The 21,729-nt window shown below is 40.8% G+C and overlaps 1 long non-coding RNA gene across 5 annotated transcripts; it reads left to right on the top strand.

The window, feature by feature from the left end:
• Nucleotides 1-87: 87 nt before the first annotated feature.
• LOC114019089 lies at nt 88-20,868 on the top strand. Of its 5 annotated transcripts, none has more exons than XR_005224732.2 (5): nt 88-227; nt 11,753-11,835; nt 14,258-14,410; nt 18,425-18,529; nt 19,093-20,868. It is a non-coding gene; the product is annotated as an uncharacterized LOC114019089 (long non-coding RNA). The 5 variants fall into 5 exon arrangements; XR_006289625.1 differs by having other exon boundaries at nt 11,753-11,882; XR_003564228.3 differs by lacking the exon at nt 11,753-11,835.
• The last annotated feature ends 861 nt before the right edge of the window (nt 20,869-21,729 follow it).

Raw genomic sequence — 21,729 nt, 5'->3', positions numbered from 1 at the left:
AGTGGGGGCGGGGACCAGGAGTGTCCCCCGCCCCGGCCCATTTTAAAAGGGTTTGCTCCTCTCAACCCTCTGACGCGCGCTCCTCGGAGAAGCGCGGCTCCGTCGCCAGGTTTACAGGGAGGGGTTCAGCGCGCCTTCGTGTTCAATGTGCGAGCCACGCCCCTCCCCAGCGCAGACGTAGCTGCCCCTCCCGTCCCCCGCGCTGAGAGTCAGCGCGCTAGCACGCAGTAAAAGGAACGTGGTGGGGGTCGTAGCGGGGTCGGGCTGCAGCCCCCGCGCGCTGAGCGGACACGCCCCTTAGAGCATCGTGCGCCGCCCTGCCGAGGCCCGGCGTCACCGCTGGCTGCGGGGCGTGCGGCCGGCTCAGGCAGCGCGCGGGTCTGAACGGGCTGGTGTGTCCGTCATAGCTGCGCGGTCCGTGACTCAGCACCCTTGTAGGGGGAGGGGAGGCGCGTCCCCACAATAGTTGTTTAATGACCGGACTTATTGAGATTCAAAAAATTAAAACTTCATAACCATTAAAACACATATTGTCAATGTCATGTTAAAATCTACAAAGTAAATATCCTTAAATCAAACTAAGTTCTCAGTACGTTTTCTCTTACTTTGCTGATCCATAAATTTTTGTTATTATCAATGGAAATATTCTGTATTGGGTTGTATGTACGGTGAAATCAATATTTACTGAGATTTACCAGTAAAAGCAGATTCTCCCCCCCCCCCCGACCCTAGTCTGACACCTTAAAGACTAACAGATTTATTTGGGCATAAGCTTTCGTGGGTAAACACCCTGAACAATTCCAAGATAGCCATGAGAAGCTATCATAGCATGTTTGAATCTTAAAATGGGATGAAATGGGTACTCTGAGAAATGTGAGCACTAAAATCTCTACAATTAAATTTTTGGAGAAAGTCTTGGGAATCTGGTTTTGGATAATCTAAATCATGAGAGAAGTCAAGAAAATAGATGTTTATTTTTAAATATTTTAATGCTGTGCCTATTTCTTAGTGCACATAAATCAGTCTGATTCAAAATGAAATCTATCCAGAACACATCACCAGATAAAGCAATCAGTCAGGCTTCAGAACAGATCTGTGAAGAGGGCCAAAAACATTAGATCTAGCATGTCTGTTCCTTACTGATTTTGTCTTTTTTCCATATGAGAGATGTTTGTTAGAGCAGAGATTTGGGTGTCAGGACACTTGGGTCCATCACTGACTTGTTGCTATGACCTTGGGCAAATGAGTAAATCCCCAATCCCACATATGCTTATGTACATGCTTACATTTAAGCACGTGAAGAGTCCCATTGAAGACAGGACTGTTCACTTACTTGAAGTTAAGCATGTGTGTGTTTGTATGATCAGAGCTTTAACCTTTCTGAGTCTATTCCATCTATAAAATAGGAATACTTTCCCTACAGGTGTTGAGGCTTTATATTTTGATATCTAAGGGTAAAATGGCCATTATTATAATTACAAAATCTGTTGATTTTCTGTGCTGCTTCAAGAGTTAGTACTTTACATGGTATTTACATTATTTCTCCAGGTATACATCAGTATCATTAATGCTTTGTCACTCCTTCATTTAGTCATAATTTCATGCACCTTCTGCAGTGCTCCCCCCACCTGCCTGTCAGTTAGTTACTGTTTTCATGCCCCTTGCTTCTCCACAAAATCTTTAGAAATCCAACTGTTCCACAAAATTTTATAAATTTTGGTATAAATTCATAAAAGGTATGAAACTTCTGTGTTGAGTTTAATGTTTATATCATGTTGATTTATTCTTTCTTGTGTTGTTAGATTTTAAGACCTTCACGGCAGGATTTGTGCTTTTAGATTTAACTCCATTTGTTGTAGAACCCACTATACACTTACCCCACTGTATGAAAGTAATCAGTGTTGGAGGAACTGGGGCTTCTTAATTAACTTGTTCACTCTCTGCTGGCTCCTAAACAGTTCCTTCAGGCTGTACTGTGCCAGGTTCTGAGTATTCTCAACTGCCATTGGTTTCTGTTTGCAGTGTTGTTGTAGTCATGTTGGTCCCTAGATATGAGAGAGGGAAGGGGGATGTAATATTTATTTGATCAACTTCTGTTGGAAGAGACAAACTTTTGAGCTTCACAGAGCTGTTTGCCAACAGGTGATAGAGTAATTTTGTCTCATCGTTTTTCTCTCTGAGTTCATTTGACAGCATAGTGATTGTCTGGTTTCACCCACATAGTTGTTGGGGCATTTGATGTTCTGGATGAGTACACCACATGTTGTGATAGGCATGGATAGGACTCCTGGATCTTGAAAGGTGTGTTTTGAGGGGTATTGATCATCTTAGCGGTGGAGATACGTCTGCAAGTTTTGCATCTGTTACAGCAGCATCTGGTGCTGCTTTGAGTTAGGGTGTCCTGCTCTGTGAAGAGCTTTTTCTGATTATGAGATTGGGGGGTTGTTTGAAGGCCAGAAGAGGAGGTTTGGGAAAGATTTCTTTCAGGATGTGGTCCCCATCAAGTATGGATTGTGACTGTGTGATGATACCCTGTATGGGTTCCAGAGTGGGGTCGATGAAACTAAGGCTGTGCGGTCAGTGGTTTTTGTTTTTTTTTGGCAGGGGGGCATGTCTATATTGAAGGAGTTTCTCTCTGGGTATTTGTGGCCCATTCCATTACATAATCTGTTTCTTTGGTGAGGCGTCCTTGTTTGGTGAGGCAATTTTATCTTAAGGTGTATATCCAGGACTTTCTCCTCTCAATATATTCTGTGGTATCTGAGAATAACAGGTGTCTATAGATAAGATTTTTTTGGTGTGTCTGAGGTGGTTACTGGCTCTATTGAGGTAAGTGTGATAATCCATGGGTTACTGTATATAATTTGTGACGCTGGCAGATGAGGGTCATGCCAGAGTGCATTCAGGCCAATTGACTTGTGTATTGGTATAGATCAAAGTGGTTGTTGAAGGTAAAAGAGCATATTTGGTGTTTAGACTTCATAAAACTAATGGAATGTTAGTTGAACATAAGAATGGCCATACTGGGTAAGACCAGACGTCCATCTAGCCCTGTATCCTGTCTTCCGACAGTGGCCAATGCCAGGTGCTCAGAAGGAATGAACAGAACAGGTAATCATCAAGTGATCCATTCCCTGTCGTTCATTCCCAGCTTTTGGAAAACAGAGGCTATGGACGCTATCCCTGCCCATCTTGGCTAATAACCATTGATGGACCTATCCTCCATGAATTCATCTAGTTCTTTTTTGAACCCTGTTATAATCTTGGTCTTCAAAACATCCTCTGGCAAGGAGTTCCACAGGTTGACTGTGTGTTGTGTGAAGAAATACTTCCTTTTGTTTGTTTTAAACCTGCTACCTATTACTTTCATTTGGTGACCCCTAGTTCTTGTGTTAGGAGGAGGAATAAATAACACTTCCTTCTTTACTTTCTCCACGCCAATCATGATTTTATAGACCTCTATTATATCCCCCCTTAGTCATCTCTTTTCCAAGCTGAAAAGTCCCAGTCTTATTAATCTCTCCTCATACGGAAGCTGTTCCATACCCCTAATAATTTTTGTTGCCTGTTTCTGAACCTTTTCCAATTCCAATATATACTTGTTGAGATGGGCCGACCACATCTGCACGCAGTATTCAAGATGTGGGGGTACCATGGATTTATATAGAGGCAATATGATATTTTCTGTCTTCTTATCTATCCTTTTCTTAAAGATTCCCAACATTCTGTTTGCTTTTTTGACTGCCGCTGCATATTGAGTGGATGTTTTCAGAGAACTATCCACAATGACCCCAAGATCTTTCTTCATGGTAACAGCTAATTTAGACCCCATCATTTTATATGTATAGTTGGGATTATGTTTTCCAAAGTGCATTACTTTGCATTTATCAACATTGAATTTCATCTGCCATTTTGTTGCCCAGTCACCCAGTTTTGAGAGATCTTTTTGTAGCTCTTCGCAGTCTGCATGGGATTAACTATCTTGAGTAGTTTTGTATCATCTGCAGATTTTGCCACCTCACCTTACCCCGTTTTCCAGATCATTTATGAATATGTTGAATAGACTGGTCCAGTACAGACCCTTGAGGGACACCACTATTTACCTGTCTCCATTCTGAAAACTGACTATTTATTCCTAACCTTTGTTTCCTATCTTTTAACCAGTTACCAATCCATAAGAGGACCTTCCCTGTTACCCCATGACAGCTTACTTTGTGTAAGAGCCTTTGGTGAGGAACCTTGTCAAAGGCTTTCAGAAAATCTAAGAACACTATATCCATTGGATCCCCCTTGTCCAGATGCTTGTTGACCCCCTCAAAGAACTCTAATAGATTGGTGAGGCGTGATTTCCCTTTACAAAAACCATGCTGACTCTTCCCCAACAAATTATGTTAATCTATGTGTCTGACAATTTTGTTCTTTACAGATTTGTCACCTAAAAAGAATGGCACAGGTTTGGGAATCTCCCTCACATCCTCAGCCATGAAGACCGATGCAAAGAATTCATTTAATTTCTCCGCAATGGCCTTATCAGCCTTGAGTGCTCCTTTAGCATCATGATCGTCCAGTGGCCCCACTGGTTATTTAGCAGGCTTCCTACTTCAATTTTTTTGCTATTTTATTGAGTCTTTAGCTAGCTGTTCTTCAGATTCTTTATTTGGCCTTCCTAATTATATTTTTACATTTCATTTGCCAGAGTTTGTTCCTTTCTATTTTCCTCACTAGGATTTAACTTCCACTTTTGCCTCTGTCATAAATATAAAGGGAAGGGTAATCACCTTTAAAATCCCTCCTGGCCAGAGGAAAAATCCTTTCAGCTGTAAAGGGTTAAGAAGCTAAAGGTAACCTTGCTGGCACCTGACCAAAATGACCAATGAGGAGACAAGATACTTTCAAAAGCTGGGAGGAGGGAGAAAAACAAAGGGTCTGTGTCTGTCTGTGTGATGCTTTTGCCGAGGACAGAACAGGAATGGAGTCTTAGAATTTAGTAAGTAATCTAGCTAGGTATATGTTAGATTATGATTTCTTTAAATGGCTGAGAAAATAGCTGTGCTGAATAGAATGAATATTCCTGTCTGTGTGTCTTTTTTGTAACTTAAGGTTTTGCCTAGAGGGATTCTCTGTGTTTTGAATCTAATTACCCCGTAAGGTATTTACCACCCTGATTTTACAGAGGTGATTCTTTTTACTGTTTCTTCTATTAAAATGTTTCTTTTCAAGAACTGAATGCTTTTTTCATTGTTCTAAGATCCAAGGGTTTGGGTCTGTGGTCACCTATGCAAATTGGTGAGGATTTTTACCAAACCTTCCCCAGGAAGTGGGGTGCAAGGGTTGGGAGGATTTTGGGGGGAAAGACGTTTCCAAACGACGCTTTCCTAATAAAAATAAACCCAGATAAATGTTTGGTGGTGGCAGTGGAAGTCCAAGGGCAAAGGGTAAAATAGTTTGTACCTTGGGGAAGTTTTAACCTAAGCTGGTAAAAGTAAACTTAGGAGGTTTTCGTGCAGGTCCCCACATCTGTACCCTAGAGTTCAGAGTGGGGAAGGAACCTTGACAGCCTCTCACTGCTTCTTTAACTTTGTTGTTTAGCCACGGTGACTCTTTTTTTTTTCTTCTCTTACTATGTTTTTTAATTTGGGATATACATTTAAGTTGAGCCTCTACTGTGGTGTCTTTACAAAGTTTCCATGCAGCTTGCAGGGATTTCACTTTTGGCACTATACCGTTTAATTTCTGTTTAACTAACTTCCTAATTTTTGTGTAGTCCCTCTTTCTGAAATTAAATGCTACAGTGTTGGGCTGCTGCAGTGTTTTCCCAGCCACAGGGATGTTAAATTTAACTATATTATGGTCACTATTACCAAGCGGTCCAGCTATGTTCACCTCTCCAGATCCCATGCTCCATTTAGGACCAAATCAAGAATTATCTCTCCTCTTGTGGGTTCCGGGACTAGCTCCTCCAAGAAGCAATCATTTAAGGTGTCAAGAAATTTTATCTCTGCATTCCGTCCTGAGAGGACATGTACCCAGTCAATATGGGGATAGTTGAAATCCCCCATGATTATTGAGGTTTTTTTTAATTTTAATAGCCTCTCTAATCTCCGTGAGGATTTCACAGTCACTATCACCATCCTGGTCAGGTGGTCGGTAATATATCCCTACTGCTATATTCTTATTATTAGAGCATGGAATTACTATCCATAGAGATTCTATGGTACAGTGTGGTTCATGTAAGACTTTTATTTCATTTGATTCTACGCTTTCTTTCACATATAGTCACACTCCCCCACCAGTACAACCTGTTCTGTCCTTCCAATATATTTTGTACCTTGGTATTACTGTGTCCCATTGATTATCCTCATTCCACCAATTTTCTGTGATGCCTATTATATCAATATCCTCATTTAATATGAGGACCTCTAGTTCAGTCACCTTATTATTTAGACTTCTGGCATTGGTATATAAGCACTTTAAAAGCTTGTCACTTTTTAGCTGTCTGCCATTACATGATGTAATTGAATGGGACTTTTTTTCATTTGACTGTTTCTCATCAGATCTTATCTGTATTTTATCATCTTCCATTCTCTCCTCCTTAATAGGACATAGAGAATCTCTGTTAATAGATCCTCCCCTAAGGGATGTCTCTGTCTGAACTACGTGCTCCTCCGCACCTGTCGGCTTTCTCCTAGCCCTTCATTTAAAAAGTGCTCAATGACCTTTTTAATTTTAAGTGCCAGCAATCTGGTTCCATTTGTGTTTAGGTGGAGCCCATCCTTCCTGTATAGGGTACCTCTTTCCCAAAAGTTTCCCCAGTTCCTAATAAATCTAAACCCCTCCTCCCTGCACCATTGTCTCATCCATGCATTGAAACCCTGCAGTTCTGCCTGTCTAACTGCATTGCATTGTTTTCACTTATCTATATCCTGTTATAATGCACCAGCAAACATTTACATTGTGTATACCCCTATATCTAAATAACCCATAAAAGAAACCTTGTAGAATGCTAATGAAGGACTTTAACAGAAAAGATACCTCCCGGGGACTTAGGTATAGAATCTTCCTTTCCCAGATAGCAGCGATCAGGTGCAGAGTAAAGACAAAAGGGTTGCTTGCCACTGTGGAAGGTGACTTTATATTTTTTATAGAGCAGCTGAAATAACATGTATTGTATCTTTCTGAATAAAGGCAAATACTTTCCATGACAAATATAAATATTCAGTTTGTTCAAATGCTATCAGATGAACATTAATTTCACATTCACAAAGCAGTTTGGGTCTACCATTAACCTTACAGTAGTTTAGCTTTGCTGTATGAGTGATCAATTAGAACAATTTACTTATTGTATTAAAACCAGAGTACAAATAGTGTGTAATTTACCCTGGTACACTGTAGAAAAGCACAACAATCAGTGTCGCTTATTTTGGAAATCCATTTTTTAGCACACAAAGTTTCTTTGCTCTGCGAATATTTGTCATAACTTTATCCATGCATCTGCAGTGATCTTAAAATAGCATTAGGGAACTTAGAAGAAAGAAAATTGAAGTTTAAAAAATCCCTCGTACCAGGTTAATGTAATAATTCTATTCATAATTTGAAAGTTTGTGATCTGGTGGGTAGTAGAATTATTATAAAAATATGTTTGTCTCCTTTATTGGTGATTTAGCAGTGCCTATAAACAAAGATAATTGAAAAGGTAATAGGCTGCTGTGAGGTTTAAATTAGTATCTGTTTTAATTGTGGAACTAATCTCCCTTTAAGGTGAATAAATTATGTTTTGTATAAATAGTAATTTCGTTCAGAATCAAAAACAATGTCAGTATAGTTTAGATTGATACTGAGAGCCATATTATAGAGAACACTGTTAACTGAAGGCAGATAAAGGTATTGTACATTCATTGAAACGTGGTATACTTTGGACTAACCACACTGATCCAACTTAAATTTGGAGTAATTTAGTGTCATAGTAATGTCTCAAAATCAAGTTGGGGAAAAATGCATTATTGTTCCCCTCTGGGGCATTGTACCAACATCAGCAAGCATTACAACTCTGGTTCTTTGTGTTTAAAACAAATTTAATCACTGTAGCATCAAATACAAAAACAGTGTTTTACTAAGAACATTTTTGTTTTCCCTTCTTGTTAAAGAAGTGAAGTACAAAATTAATGAAATCTGATTTACTATTAAGTGTTGTTTTCATGTAGCTCTTGTTACAAACTAGTGAATCCATTTTGAACTCCATAGTCCTTTCATTTTAGTATTAGGTTGGGAAATGGACGGTAAAAAGGTGACTCCACAGACTTCCTCATGTCATCTTCCGTAAAATGAGAATGTGATACAACCATATTTTTACATATTATCTGATACAAAAAATTTCACCTGGAGCCATAGATATCAAGGTTGGAAGGGGTGCTGAGGTTGCTACTAAATAGGAGGGGTGCCTTACAAAATCTTCCTTGCCCAGAGGAAGTAGTTTTTGGACAGGTAAGTGAAATGCAATTCATTTCTTCATTATCATAATTCTGGTTACGTGTGGGCTAGTAAATATTGTACCTGCGCTGGTAAATGTTCATGACAATGTGGCAAAGCTGCAATTATGCTTAATGAAATTTACCTAAAAATAACATTCAAAGTCGCCTGCTTATTCACTGGTTCTTAAGCTGGATGATTTGTCTTTCTGTCCCACTCACTTTCCTCTTTCGTTTTAGCATGAAAAAAGCAGCCACAATAAACCTATCAGAAGCACAGCTGAAACATGAGATTTACAGACTAGTTCATTTTTTAAAATGTTGCTTGGGATTTTTAAAAAAATAACTATGTACACTAGTTTAGTAAATTAGTAAAATTAGTAAATTTCCTTTAAACTATCTTCATTTGCACACCTTTGCAGAAAAAAAAATCTATAGGATTTAATAAAAATGTATATCCCCGGTATGGAATTTTATAAAATGGTTTAAAAGAATTATAGAAAATAAATACTTCTCTCTTACATTCTGTATATGGCTTCAGCCACATGGGGAGCGCCAGGTGGGGTGCTGGGGACGTGCATTGAAATAATTATTTAACACTAATAGCAGCATTAGCACATTGTGATTAGAACAGTCAGATAAATGCATAGGTCAAATAGAGCTTCAGGAGCTCTTCCCTACTGGAAATAGAAAGTGAATAAATAATGCAAAAAAGTAGGTCTTTAGTAGCAAGTGCGTTCCTTTTTGGAGATGATGACAAATCTACTCTGAAGAAACTGTGAACTGGAAAAATATGATTGTATATACTTATGATTTTGGTATTTTGAATGTAGAAATGTATAAACAATTGTGTTCAGCCCGGCAGGGAGCATCAGGGATTCAGGCCCACGCCTCCCAGCTTCAGCCCTGCAGGGGGCACCTGGAGGATGCTGGGAGGCGTGGGCCTGAATCCCTGATCGCTGGTGCTCCCTGCCGGGCTGAAGTTGGGAGGCGCAGGGCTGAAGCCCCAATCCCTGGGATCCCTTGCGAGGCTGAAGCCCTGATCCCCAGCGCCCCTCCTGGTGCTCCCCATGTGGCTGAAGCCAGGAGGCACGGGGCTGAATCCCCAAGCTCTGGTGCTCCCTGTGGGGCAGAAGCCCTGAGCAGAGTTGGGGACGTGGAGGGAATTCCCCTCAAAACTGCAGTGCAAAAGCATAGCAGTCCCGGGGGTAGGTCCACACCTCCCCCATCTCCTCTCCCCACCCCCTGGCCAGGTCGGAGATGGGAAGCGGGATCCAGGCAGTGCGGGGCAGCTGCTGCTCTGGCTGGTGCCGTGCAGCAGGCGGCAGCAGCGTTCCCTTCTCTCCTGCTGGTGACCCACATTGAAACTGTTCCTCAGCTCCCAGCCCCCTTTGCTCCCCCAGAGGCAGCTGATAAGAGGCCCCCGGGTGGGGAGACCCAGCTCCATAGCTGGCAGAGCCCTTGGGGAACAGGGATTGCAAGAGTCTTCCCAGCACACAACCCCTAGCCACCCCCTCCAAGCACCCACAGCCACCCCGTGTGCACACAGCCCCAGCTACCCCCTCCCTGCACCTTGAGCTACCCACTGTCTGCACAGAGCCCCTAGCTACCCCCTCCCTGCACCCTAAACTGTTTTCAAACTTTTTGAGCTAAGCCCCCCACCTTTGAGTTATAATTTTTGGTTGCATGCCCCCAACTTACCCAGACAGGCTCAGTGGCCTGCTGAAGTGAGTCGGGGGTGGAGGAGGCACTCCCTCCCCAGACCCTACCATATGGAGGTGGCTTGAGCCCTGCTGGCCCCAGCCCCCCCAAACTAGAAGTCAAACTATGCCTATGCACGAGGCCCCTGCCCAGAGGCCCTACTCCTCCCACTGGGCCCTGGAGTTTTTATAGCATGGTGAGGGGGGCCTCAAAGAGAAAAAGGTTGAGAACCCTGCTCTAGAACACACTTCCCTCCTGGATTGGAACCCAAGATTCCAGAGACTGACCATTCCTCTGCTGCCAGCAAATTCTGTAACCCCTCGGGGCAAAGTGTGTGTCTCATTCCCTGTCCAGGGCAGGGCTATGCGGAGGGTAACAGCCCACTACTGATGCTATTGGTTACTCTGTAAACTCAAGTGGCAGAGGTCTGTGTAGTGGAGCTACCTCCCTTGCTGATAATGCATGTGGATGTTGATATGATCCCCACTTGTTGGATTTTTATTTTTTCAGTTTGATATTTTTAAAAAAGTCAAGGAAGTTACACACACAAAATACTGTATGTTAAAAGAACATTATTAAGGTTACGAAGTTAAGCACTCAGAAGTTAGGAAATTAAGAATTAAGGCTGCATGTGTAACCTCAAGTTGTCTCCATTGTGTGTGTGAACTATGATATGGTCTTTCCATGATCACATACAATTTTTTTCACAGGACCCCTGGTTCAGTCAGTGCAAAGGATAGGCCCCTGCTCTGGGGATGAATCAGGGTTGTGTAGTGAAGAAGACAGTTGTCTGAAGGACCCCTGTTTTGTTTGTTACAGAAGTTAGAATGTGTGTAGTGAATGAGGCTGGAAACTGCAGGAAGAGAAGGAATGATCTTATGCAGGGGTGGCTAACATGAGCCTGAGAAGGAGCCAGAATTTACCAATGTACATTGCCAAAGAGCCACAGTAAAACATCAGTAGCCCCCCATTAGCTCCCCGCCACCTGCTCCCAGCGCCTCCCCCTCCCTCCCCACATCTCCCAATCAGCTGTTTCATGGTGTGCAGAAGCCTGGGGGAGGGAGAGGGGAGGGAACAAGGGCACGGCAGGCTCAGTGGAGGGGGCGGGAAGGGGTGGAGTGGGGGCAGGGCCTGCGGCAGAGCCAGCGGTTGAGCAATGAGCATCCCCCTGCACATTGGGAAGTTGGCACCTGTAGCTCCAGCCCCGGAGTCGGTGCCTATACAAGGAGCCGGATATTAACTTCTGAAGACCCGCATGTGGCTCCGGAGCCACAGGTTGGCCACTCCTGATCTTATGGTTAAGGCAGCTGACTGCTCCTAAGACTGTCCCTTCGCCCGCAGCTGATGACTTCAGGAAAAGTCTGGCCCTGGTCTTACAAACTTTTACGCACGTTTAATTTCATACAATGAGGAGTCCCATAAGATGTTTTTAAAATAAATCAAAATAAATACATTCACCTTTGGGGAAACAACAGAGTGCATTTGTAATCATAATAATAATTTAGATGACTTCAGTGGGACCACTCATGTAAAGTTTAAGCATGTGTGTAAGTGTTTCAGGATCAACTTCTATCTGATATTTACAGAATGCCTGCTCACTGCACCTCTCCACCAGCTGCCCTCTTGCTGCACCTCTCTGCCACACCAGCCACTCCTTCGCCGGCTGACTGTCAGTCACCTGCCTCTCTGCTGTGACCTCTGCACATCAGTCTCTTAGTAATTTTCAGCTTTTTACAGGCTGGGCAGAAACACTGCCATATCTCAAGTGATTTCAGCTCTCGGTGATTTTTAGCTCTTAGCAGGCAGGGCAGAAACACAGTCCTACCACAACTGATTTCAGCTCTGACTGAGCATTTAAAATAACAAAGAGGCTCATAATGAAGCCTATTTAGCTATTTATTTGAACAGGGGGGAGGGGGGAAAAGAATAGATTAAACCAGGCCGGGGAGAGTCCATATCTCCTGTCTAGCATACCTGTCCCTACCTGCCTTACTTTCACAGAGCTGTGGCATTCAACCCTTTCAGCTGATGTTGACCCCCTCATTTGGGACAGGTTAAGCACAGTCTTGCTTCCCCGTATTCATAAATAATGCCAACAATATTGGTAACAGCATTTCACTATCCCTGCATTTAGTACTAAAGTGATTTGTAACCCAACACCAGCCATAGTTGATCATTTTGAGCAACAGTGCTCTATCTGTGGGATAGCTAAGCAGAGTAGGTGTGTTCATGCAAATAAAGTTTGCTCCAGAAGTCTTACCCCCTCCCAGCTAGCTGTCAGGGGAGAATTCATTCAGTTCATTTAGACCCTTACATCATGATGGTCAGCAAATCAGAGTTCTGTGGGATCAAAGTGAGTATCTGTGGATTTGAGTTCCAGAGTTTAGGACCCGTTACAGAAACATCTGATATTAATACCCTTCTCCTATTGACCAAGGACTTGTTAGCTCAGAGAACATTTTCTGATTGCATCTGTGGAAGTGGCACATGGAGAAAGAATTGTTGTTACTGTTAGTAAACATCAGGTGTTTCCTTTGAGCTTGGGTTTATTAACTGCTCCTAGCAGTCAGTTGTGCTTTTTCACTGAGCAAGTTTCCCACCTTTTAAAGTTAGAAGAAACCAAATGCTGTATGACTAATTTAGTACAAGGTACAATATGCAGCTTGCAGCACAAAGACCTTAGTACATCTTTTGTTGTTTCCATAGTCTGTGTCACTTTAAAATGTTTAATAATTTACCGCAAAAGGCCATTGTGGAATATGAGACCTTTGCAGAATAAAACAGAGCTTAAACCAGCATTTGAAAGAAAACATTGAAAGAAAACATTGGTCAAATTCCAACTCAGATTATTACATTTTCCTTACCTAAATTTACCCTTTAATTTCAGTAGTGTACATAATTATTTACATTGCTTCCATAAAAACACTACTGAATTGGGTTGATGGCACAAAATAACTGTAACCTTCAAGTCCGGAGGTGCCTATGGTGATTCTATTTATACAAGTTCAAATTTTCAAAGGAACATTAGGCCAGCCTCCAACATACAATTCTGTGAGCACTATGATTTGCACACACAAGTCTGTGCACTCTATTTTGCACATGCAAATGGTTGAATTTCCTCCTCATCTTTGTGGAAAAGTTCTGTAGAATATAATAGGGATGAAACCAATATACAAATTACTTTATGAACGTATAGAATTTAACACAGATTTATTAACCATCCTATAAAATCCTATAGAGGAGGAATACATTCTGTACCTTAATTTAACCTATAGTTCTATGGTTTAAAAATATAGAGAAAAGTTATCATGTTCATATTAAACTGCACATGATTTTCCAATAAGGAACATTGTTGGTAGTGCATAATCTGTTATCTGCATAAATAAATTATTTTAATGGAAAATTGCATGTGCAATATTAGAGACCCCGTTTCCTGACTTCAGGAAAGCTCTTTGAATTGTTCTGGATGTATGGGTTAAGAACAGTATGTCCAGATATTCTGCATTCATCTGTGGGTCTAGTCAGGTGGCCCTCTTTTACTGGACAGACTGGAGATGTGAGATAAGTAACCTGCAAACTGAGAGCATTGTCTTGTCAAAAGACACCCATTACTTACTTGTATACAGGAGTGTCTTCAGGTCAGATTTACTGTCACTCAGACTCAAGATCACTTCTTCACATTATTTTGTAAGTTGATTCCCTAAACATTTTTTTCCTCCTATTGTTCAGTAGCTCAGTATAAATGCAATCACAATGGGATTAATAAGAATCAGGTGATAGTTTCTTCTAACTATGGTTAGTCCCACTTAAAGGGCTGCTTTGTCATTATCTTGCAGAGTACTGTTGCTGTCTGTGAGCAGTCCACTTTCAAACAAGAAAAGAGTTGGAAATCAAAATCAATCTAAGCTTTAAACATTTGATTTTGGAATAATTTTAGATCGAAAATTGTTCTAAACCAGGAACATAGGGAATATTATAACACAGTGTTCTCTATATTGTATTTTTTTTCCACCAGTATTTTAATGAGTAGGGAGGGAGTTAAAAGTTTAAAGGTATTTTTCTGTGTATTTTATTATTTATTTGAATTGCAGTTATACTTAGAGGCCTCGGTCAGGATCAGAAACCCAGTGAGGTTGGTACTGACAACCACGTGAGGAAAAGATTGAGCCTGCCCCAGAGAGCTTACAATCAAGTATAAAATGGAAAACAAGAGGATGCAGTCAGACAGATGTGAGAATAACAAGGTAACAGTGGGGCAATTATGCATAACCTACTGGTGTAATTACAGGATCATGGTAATGGTACTGCAGCTTTGCCTAATAAGGCACTTCTGTTTTAAGATTCTGCTTGTAAATTTTAATAAAATAATAATTTTAAGAGTCCTTCCTCATCAAGGTACTAACAAACAAAAACACCACCCCAAAACCCTATAGGGAAAGCACTGTGGCATATTCTGAAATCCCATTGACTTCAATGATCAGTAAGCACATGCCTGAAGTTAAACACACGCTGAAGTCCTTAGCTGAATCAGGGTACAATCCTGAGTTATAATAATTGTATCAATAAACAACAATAATGAGATCATCATCAAATTTGCAATATAAAAGCCAACACATTAAAAAGCATCATTGTAAAGAGTTTTAATAGTGATCGTAATAGTGATTTTAAAGTGCAAACATTTCTGAAAGAGAACATAAGTGACTCAAGGACGGGATCTGAGAGAGCGTAAGCTTTCTGCTTTTGAATAAACTATTCCTTGGGCTGAAATTTATGTTTATTCTCAGCCTACAGAAGAAATTTTTTTAGAAAAGATTTAAGACAATCCATTCAGCTACATTTCAGTTTTTAAAATGATATTTTTCACTATATTATTCCTTTTTTTCCCTCTTGGATATCTCAAACAGACATAGTTTTGCTTGAAATATTCAAAACTTGGCATGTTCATAGTCCCCTGAAGAATGAGTACTGTGCCAAGTTTGAATACATTTGGATTAGAAATGAGTAAAAACTTGCATACTGTGCTTGCCCAGTACATGATATTTTACTGATTTATTAACAATGTGCTGATGCTTAGCTCAAGCTGTACAGTATCCCAAGTCTGTGCAATGAAATACACAGCTGTTCTTATTTCAATGATCACATAATCAAGTATGTGAACCCACAAACGTGAGAACATTGAAATAGGTGTGCTAAAAGTTCTGTTTTCTTTTCTTCTCCAACATCCACCCCCTGTTTTATAAGGAAATTAAATACAAAGTTTTATACATACATGTATGTATGGTTATATAGCTAGATTTCCAAAGCAACAGTAACTCAGCCATCTTATACATACATTATAAGGCAGAGAAGTTATTGCCACTTATGGTACAGTAATAGAAAATACAAATGTGCAAGAGGACACAGTTTTTGTTGCTAACTGCATGCATGTCAGTTCTCAGCTGTAAAACTGATTTAGTCTAGATTCCAGCAATCAGTTATAATCTCTACATGGCCATAAAACATTCTTCCTCCTCATCATTACTACTCCAGACCCCTTTTTTGGAATTTTGATTACACTTCATTGAACAGATTTTATTTTCCAAGGGATAGGGCAATCTTCAAGATGGATTAGATTTACATACAAATCCATTCAGATTGTAAGTGTCTGGATACAATGAATCTCATTCCCAGCATCAATGAACTGGTGAAATTCACCTCTATGTAGAGAATAAACATAATTTTTTGTGGCTTAAATAGTACATTGATAGGCCTTTGGAGCGCTGCATCCACGCACAGAGGTGAATTCCACTCAAAATGAGTAGAAAGACTATCAATTTAAACAAACATAACCCCCTTTTTGAAGTATGGCAATATTATGGCATTAAATATGCATAATATGGTATTAAATATTCAGAACTGGAAAAATAAACCAAAACTTTATAAAGGTGAACCCCACTTATCTCAAAGTCTCAAAGGACATGCAAAATCAGGGTTCAGACAACTGGAAGCTTCAGCCCTGCAGAGTCCTCCTGTGTCTACAGTGCAGCTGGGAGTGGGCCTCTCAGCTTGGGTAGACAGACTTGTGCAAACATCACTTTAGCTAGTGCGCTAAAAATAGCAGTGTGGATATTGCCGCATGACTGGGAGCTTGGGCTAGCCACCCAAACTCGGACCAGCCACCCAAGCTTGGACCCAGGGGGTCAGGCAGGCTTGGACGCAGGTGGCTAACCCAAGTCACTGCCCATGCAGCAATGTCCACACTGCTATTTTTAGCATGCTACCTCCAGCAAAACTAGAATGAGTCTGTCTACCTGGCTCTAGTAGACAGACATACGCTTAGTTAAGTGGAGTGGTTAAATGTAGTTTACGTGTATATCTCTAACTCAGCATGACTGGCACTGCAGTTCCTTGTGGTCTCTCCTTCAGAGCCTGGCACCCTGCTCCTGTCATCAGTGATAACACTGCACAACTCTTCACTCTCTCCTTCTTAACCCAACCTGCCAGAAGAGCAGTAGCCATGAGCAATGTTATTGTAGCGAGGAAGAGCTTAGGCTACATATGTAGCATCCACATATCACTTAAAAAGGGATGACATGGAGATCAGCAATTTACATGTTTGGGGGAAGTTGGGGGTGCTGGAACAATTTTTATAATGGGGGTGCTGAGAGCCATTGAACCAAACTGTGAACTGTGTATATAATGGAATCCACTTCAAGACAGGGTATGGCAGCACCCCAGTTTCAGCACCTGTGGGGGAAGTCACACCGACAAACAAGGAATGCCAAACTGCCTATCAAGAAATTGGGGAACAAGCCTTGGTACAATAGTTGGTCAGATTGCCTCCCACACTCTGGCATCCCTGTTGTTAGCTGAAGCATACCGTTTCTCCGCAAGACATTATGTTAGCAAGACCTGTTGTGAGATGAAAAGCTCATGCCATCACTGGCCTGTCACCTGATCTGTATTCATCACCTGACACAAAACAAGGCTGTGTAGTTAATTTTAAAAAAACACAATTTTCTCTATCCCTAATTTATAGCTTTTTTTTTTTTTACCATCTCTGTAGTGATTGCATGTATTAAAACCTTTAAAGCCATAGTCTTAGGATCTTGTAAAATTAAGTTCTACTTTTCTAAACAGTACATCCAGACATTCTGCATACATATGTGGAGTTATTCAGTGGGTCACCACTGGATCTATTGTTTGCTCTATGTCCTGAGGCATTCAAAAGGGTAATCCGTCGTGCTAAAAGAATGTAATTCCAGGTCTTATTTGGCTGATGAGTTGTTAACTTTTTGATTTTTCAGTTAATAAGATTCTTAGTTAATAAATCAAAATATAAACTACTTAATTATGATAATGGCGACAAACATAATACAATTAGAAAAGACATAAAGATGGTCAGTGTCTTAACAAAAATGTAACATGGGATTTTCTAAAGCTCTCAGCGTTGGCCTCTCTCTGCTCTCACTGAAGTCAGAGAGAGTTTTCCCATTGACTTCAGTGAGAGCAAAGTTAGGCCAGTGCTGAGCACTTTAAAAAGTCCCACCTATTTTGCCTGATATTCAAGCTGGCCTCATCCCTCCTCTGATTTGGTTGATGCAGTTTTGCACCCACAAATAATAAGGCCCAAATTTTTCTGTCTGCAGTGAATTTGGGATAAAAATAGTAGTAGTTAGGCTAAGTGATTTATGGGTACAAATAGATGTTTAACTACCAAGATCTGGAGTTTACACACAAGTGGAGACCAGCTCTGAAAATCAGCTCCCAACAGTCTTTCACAGGCTAGAGCTGTTTCACCCTAGAGCTGTTTTCAGACAAGTAGTAACTGATATTTTTGTCCTTTATATAAGGAAGCAAAACTGAATTGTTCAATGGGAGTTTTTCCTGCTTAATAAAGTGTATGTCAGACCAGACCCTTAGTCATATCTGTTAAGGCTGAAGCCGGAGAAATCTGGAGATTTTAGACAAGTGATGCAATGCCTCCTTTGAATATTTTACAAATATGCATTACTTCATTTGCCTATTTAGTCTTTATATTTTTAATGAGAAAGTTGTTTGTATTTTCTACTCTTGCTTTCTCTCAGTGTTGTCAGTTGCTCTGCTATGGTGGTAGGCCAAGCTATAAAAAGTCAATAAAAATAAACAATTTCACTAGATGTTTAGATGGCTTTAAGTCCTAATAAAACAAACCTAAATACAAAATGAGGTAAAACATTTGGCTTTGATTTTAAAAATATGTTTCAGTGACAACACAACTGGTTGCCTCTTTTTTTCAGAAAATCCAGCTGCTATTAAAGGAGAGGAAGTGAGGAGTAGAGCCCTGCAGCGGGGCTAGGATCCTGTGGGTCTTGCAGGACCCACTGCCATAATAATGGGAGCAGGTAAAATGCATTTTGTTGCAGGTGGGATTGGGTGGGCAAAAAAAACAGACTGTGGTAATATGCAGGAAAACACTAAATCTCCTTTTCATTTTGTTATAAATAGAATTTTAGCAATGTAAAGCAAGTTTTTCTTTTTTGTTAAGTGTTTTAATACTTAAATTTAAGCAAGGGATATAAAGAGTTTTGATGTCTATTATAACTGGAGTTAAAGTATTTTTTACACTATTTAAGCAAGATTTTTTTTATTCTCTGAGTGGAAAAAATTGTGTCACTATATATATATATATATATATATATAAACCAACCTTTTTTGTTTTGTTTTTTGTTTAGTGGCATGGGGGGAATCTCTCTCTCTTGCAGTTTTTGAAAGTGGGAGTGGAATAAAAATGCAAGAAACAATATGGGAGTGGGTATTGCGGGGTGGGATGGGAGTGTGATTAAAAAAACAGTCCTACACTGGGCTCTGGTGAGGAGTCTTGACATCATGATGAGAGGGACAGGAAATGGACTGTCTCAACCACCCCAAGAAGAATGCCTTGTTAACTTTATGAATAATATTACAGGTCCCACAGGAGAAGCATTGATATTCCTGTTTCCTTCATGAGGAGACACTCTCTGCTGGGCTGTTTCAGACCATCTGTCCAGTTCCCAAGAGCTTGAATCATAGACAGCTGGTCATCACGAGGCTCTGCACGGCCAGTGCCAATGAAGTCCCTGATACACGCTGGGGTGGTAGGGCACTCTGCCACTAACAGTCCCCATGGTCTACTCTATGCACTCTGAGCTCTGACAGAAAGTGAATGCTTTATCCGCACACTTACCATCTCTGTGGTCTCAGCTTGTATGCTGGGAATTTCAAACTCCCCATGAAGAGTGAGCAACTGGAATCAGGAACCTCTTGGGGGAATGGGAAGCTTAACAAGTCTGTGACGTTGTGTAAATAATGTTATAATAACCAAATCCTGGTCCCTGTCTTAATCCTGTGTGCAATCGGAGTCAATGCAGGAGACCCCCACATGTTCTCACAGGGATGAATCCTACAACAGTGGATCTGTACAGTTGCAGATCTACTGGCCAAATACCTCCCTCCTTCTGCAGTGCTACAGGGAGAAACACCACATGATGCTGCATCATGGTGTGCAAATAGCACAAGTTCCCCTGTGATCCTCTGCATAGCTTGTCATGTGCCCCATCTTCTGCAGGAGACCTGAAGTGATTGTCCTGTATTTAGGGCCTTTGGTGCGTGCAGAGCAGGGTGCAGAATTTGCACCCATGAATGGATGTCTTTTTCTAAAGCCATAGAGTAATTCCCCAGGCTTTCAAGGAGGTCTTTGGATACATACAGCCAGATTCTGCCATTCTTACTCACAGTGGAGTAGTACCTTACATTGTGATTAGTCCCCTTGAAATCCATGAGACTCCTAGTAGATTAAGGTAGCAGTCAAGGATGGCAGAAATCTCACCTAGAATAATTAACAATCTCCTCTTTACCTGTTCAACATGATGAATTACTGTGCTTTGTAGCCTTGTTAATTTTATCATGTCTAACGGAGGATGAATAACTTGGCACCTGAGGTTATAAAGTGTTGACTGCTTTCAACGTCCATTGATATCTTTATTAGATAGAAATTAATACTCTTAACTGTTTTTTAAATACAAGAGTGGTTGAAGAAACATCTTATTTATATAAATCACAATATGAAAGCCTTTTAGAAAATGCAATCAGTTGAAACACTTAATCTTTGTTCACTAGTCTTTGTGTTGAGTCTTACATGGGAATCCCTTTGTACCAGCTCCTCAGGAATATTTTAATTTATCAGTACAGTTACTATGTTCTCAATGGCAGGGAAATTATTGGGAGGAGAGGAAGGGGAGGGAAGTGTGTGATACAATGGTCCCTTTTCATCTATTTGCATAAACTGCAGTATTTTTTGCAGTAGACATTATATGCTGATGATGGAACAAAAATGCTTCTGTTAAAAATGTACTACATCACATGAATACTTTTCGTAATTCCTTTCTGATTCACATTATCCTATTGGAATTACTTTGATTATTTTATTGGATCTCTGCTGCTACCCTGGAGGTGAGGCTTAGATCCCAGTAGATGTTGCTATTATACAGCACCCAAAAATGCACTAGGCATGAAAAGAGTTTACATGATCCCATGATAAAGAATTTACAGTCTGATTTTAGACATGATACAATGACTGAAAGTTTTTTTTTTAAAAGGGGAGAAGTAAAATGATGACAAGATTTATACTCTAGTAATAAGATCATGTAATTCCTCAGTTTTTAGTATGTGTACATCTTAAAGATTCTGTGAAATGTATAACTAACAAAAAATAAGATAGCTTGTCCAGCAAGGAAGCTACAATGCAATGACTCACCTTCATGAGGCCACACCAGGGGAATTGCTCAACCTTGCTTGGAGAGACTCAGCAATGCCCTCCAGACATGCCTGGACTTGTGCTCCCCAAGCACATGGACTGAGAGTGTAAAACGGACAGAGTGGACACATACTGGGCCTTTCTCCTGCCCCCACCTATGCTGCAAATAATCAAAACACTGAGAAGAAAACAAGACTCTAACACAAGAGATTGGCCCAGGTTTAAGGAACAAACCTGAATATTAAGGACTGCAGTATCCAGTGGGGTGAGAAAAACTGCTTAATCTAGTTGCTGCCTAGCCTAATGGGGTTGAGAGTTTAGACTGCGTGCTTATATTTTATTTTATTTTGGTAACCACTCTGACTTGTTATGCTTTGACTTATAATCACTTAAAATCTATCTTTATAGTTAATAAATCTGTTTGTTATTCTACCTGAAGAAGTGCGTTTGGTTTGAAGTGTGTCAGAGACTCCCCTTGGGATAACAAGCCTGGTACATATCAATTTCTTTGTTAAATTGACAAACTCATATATGCTTGCAGTGTCCAGCGGGCATAACTGGACACTGTAAGATGGAGGTTCCTAGGGTTGTGTCTGGGACCGGAGATATTGGCTAATGTCATTCGGTTGCAAGTAGCTGGGAGCAGCTTACATGCCAGAGGCTGTGTGTGAACAGCCTAGGAAAGGGGGTTCTCACAGCAGAGCAGGGTAAGGCTGGCTCCCAGAGTCGAGGATTGGAGTGGCCTAGCAGATCATTGGTGCAGTCAGCACCAGAGGGGAACATCACAGGGATATTTCATGCATAAAATGT

This window comes from Chelonia mydas, chromosome 3 (assembly GCF_015237465.2).
Source record: "Chelonia mydas isolate rCheMyd1 chromosome 3, rCheMyd1.pri.v2, whole genome shotgun sequence".
NCBI classification, from domain to species: Eukaryota; Metazoa; Chordata; order Testudines; family Cheloniidae; genus Chelonia; species Chelonia mydas.
This window is presented reverse-complemented; position numbering and strand designations above follow the sequence as displayed.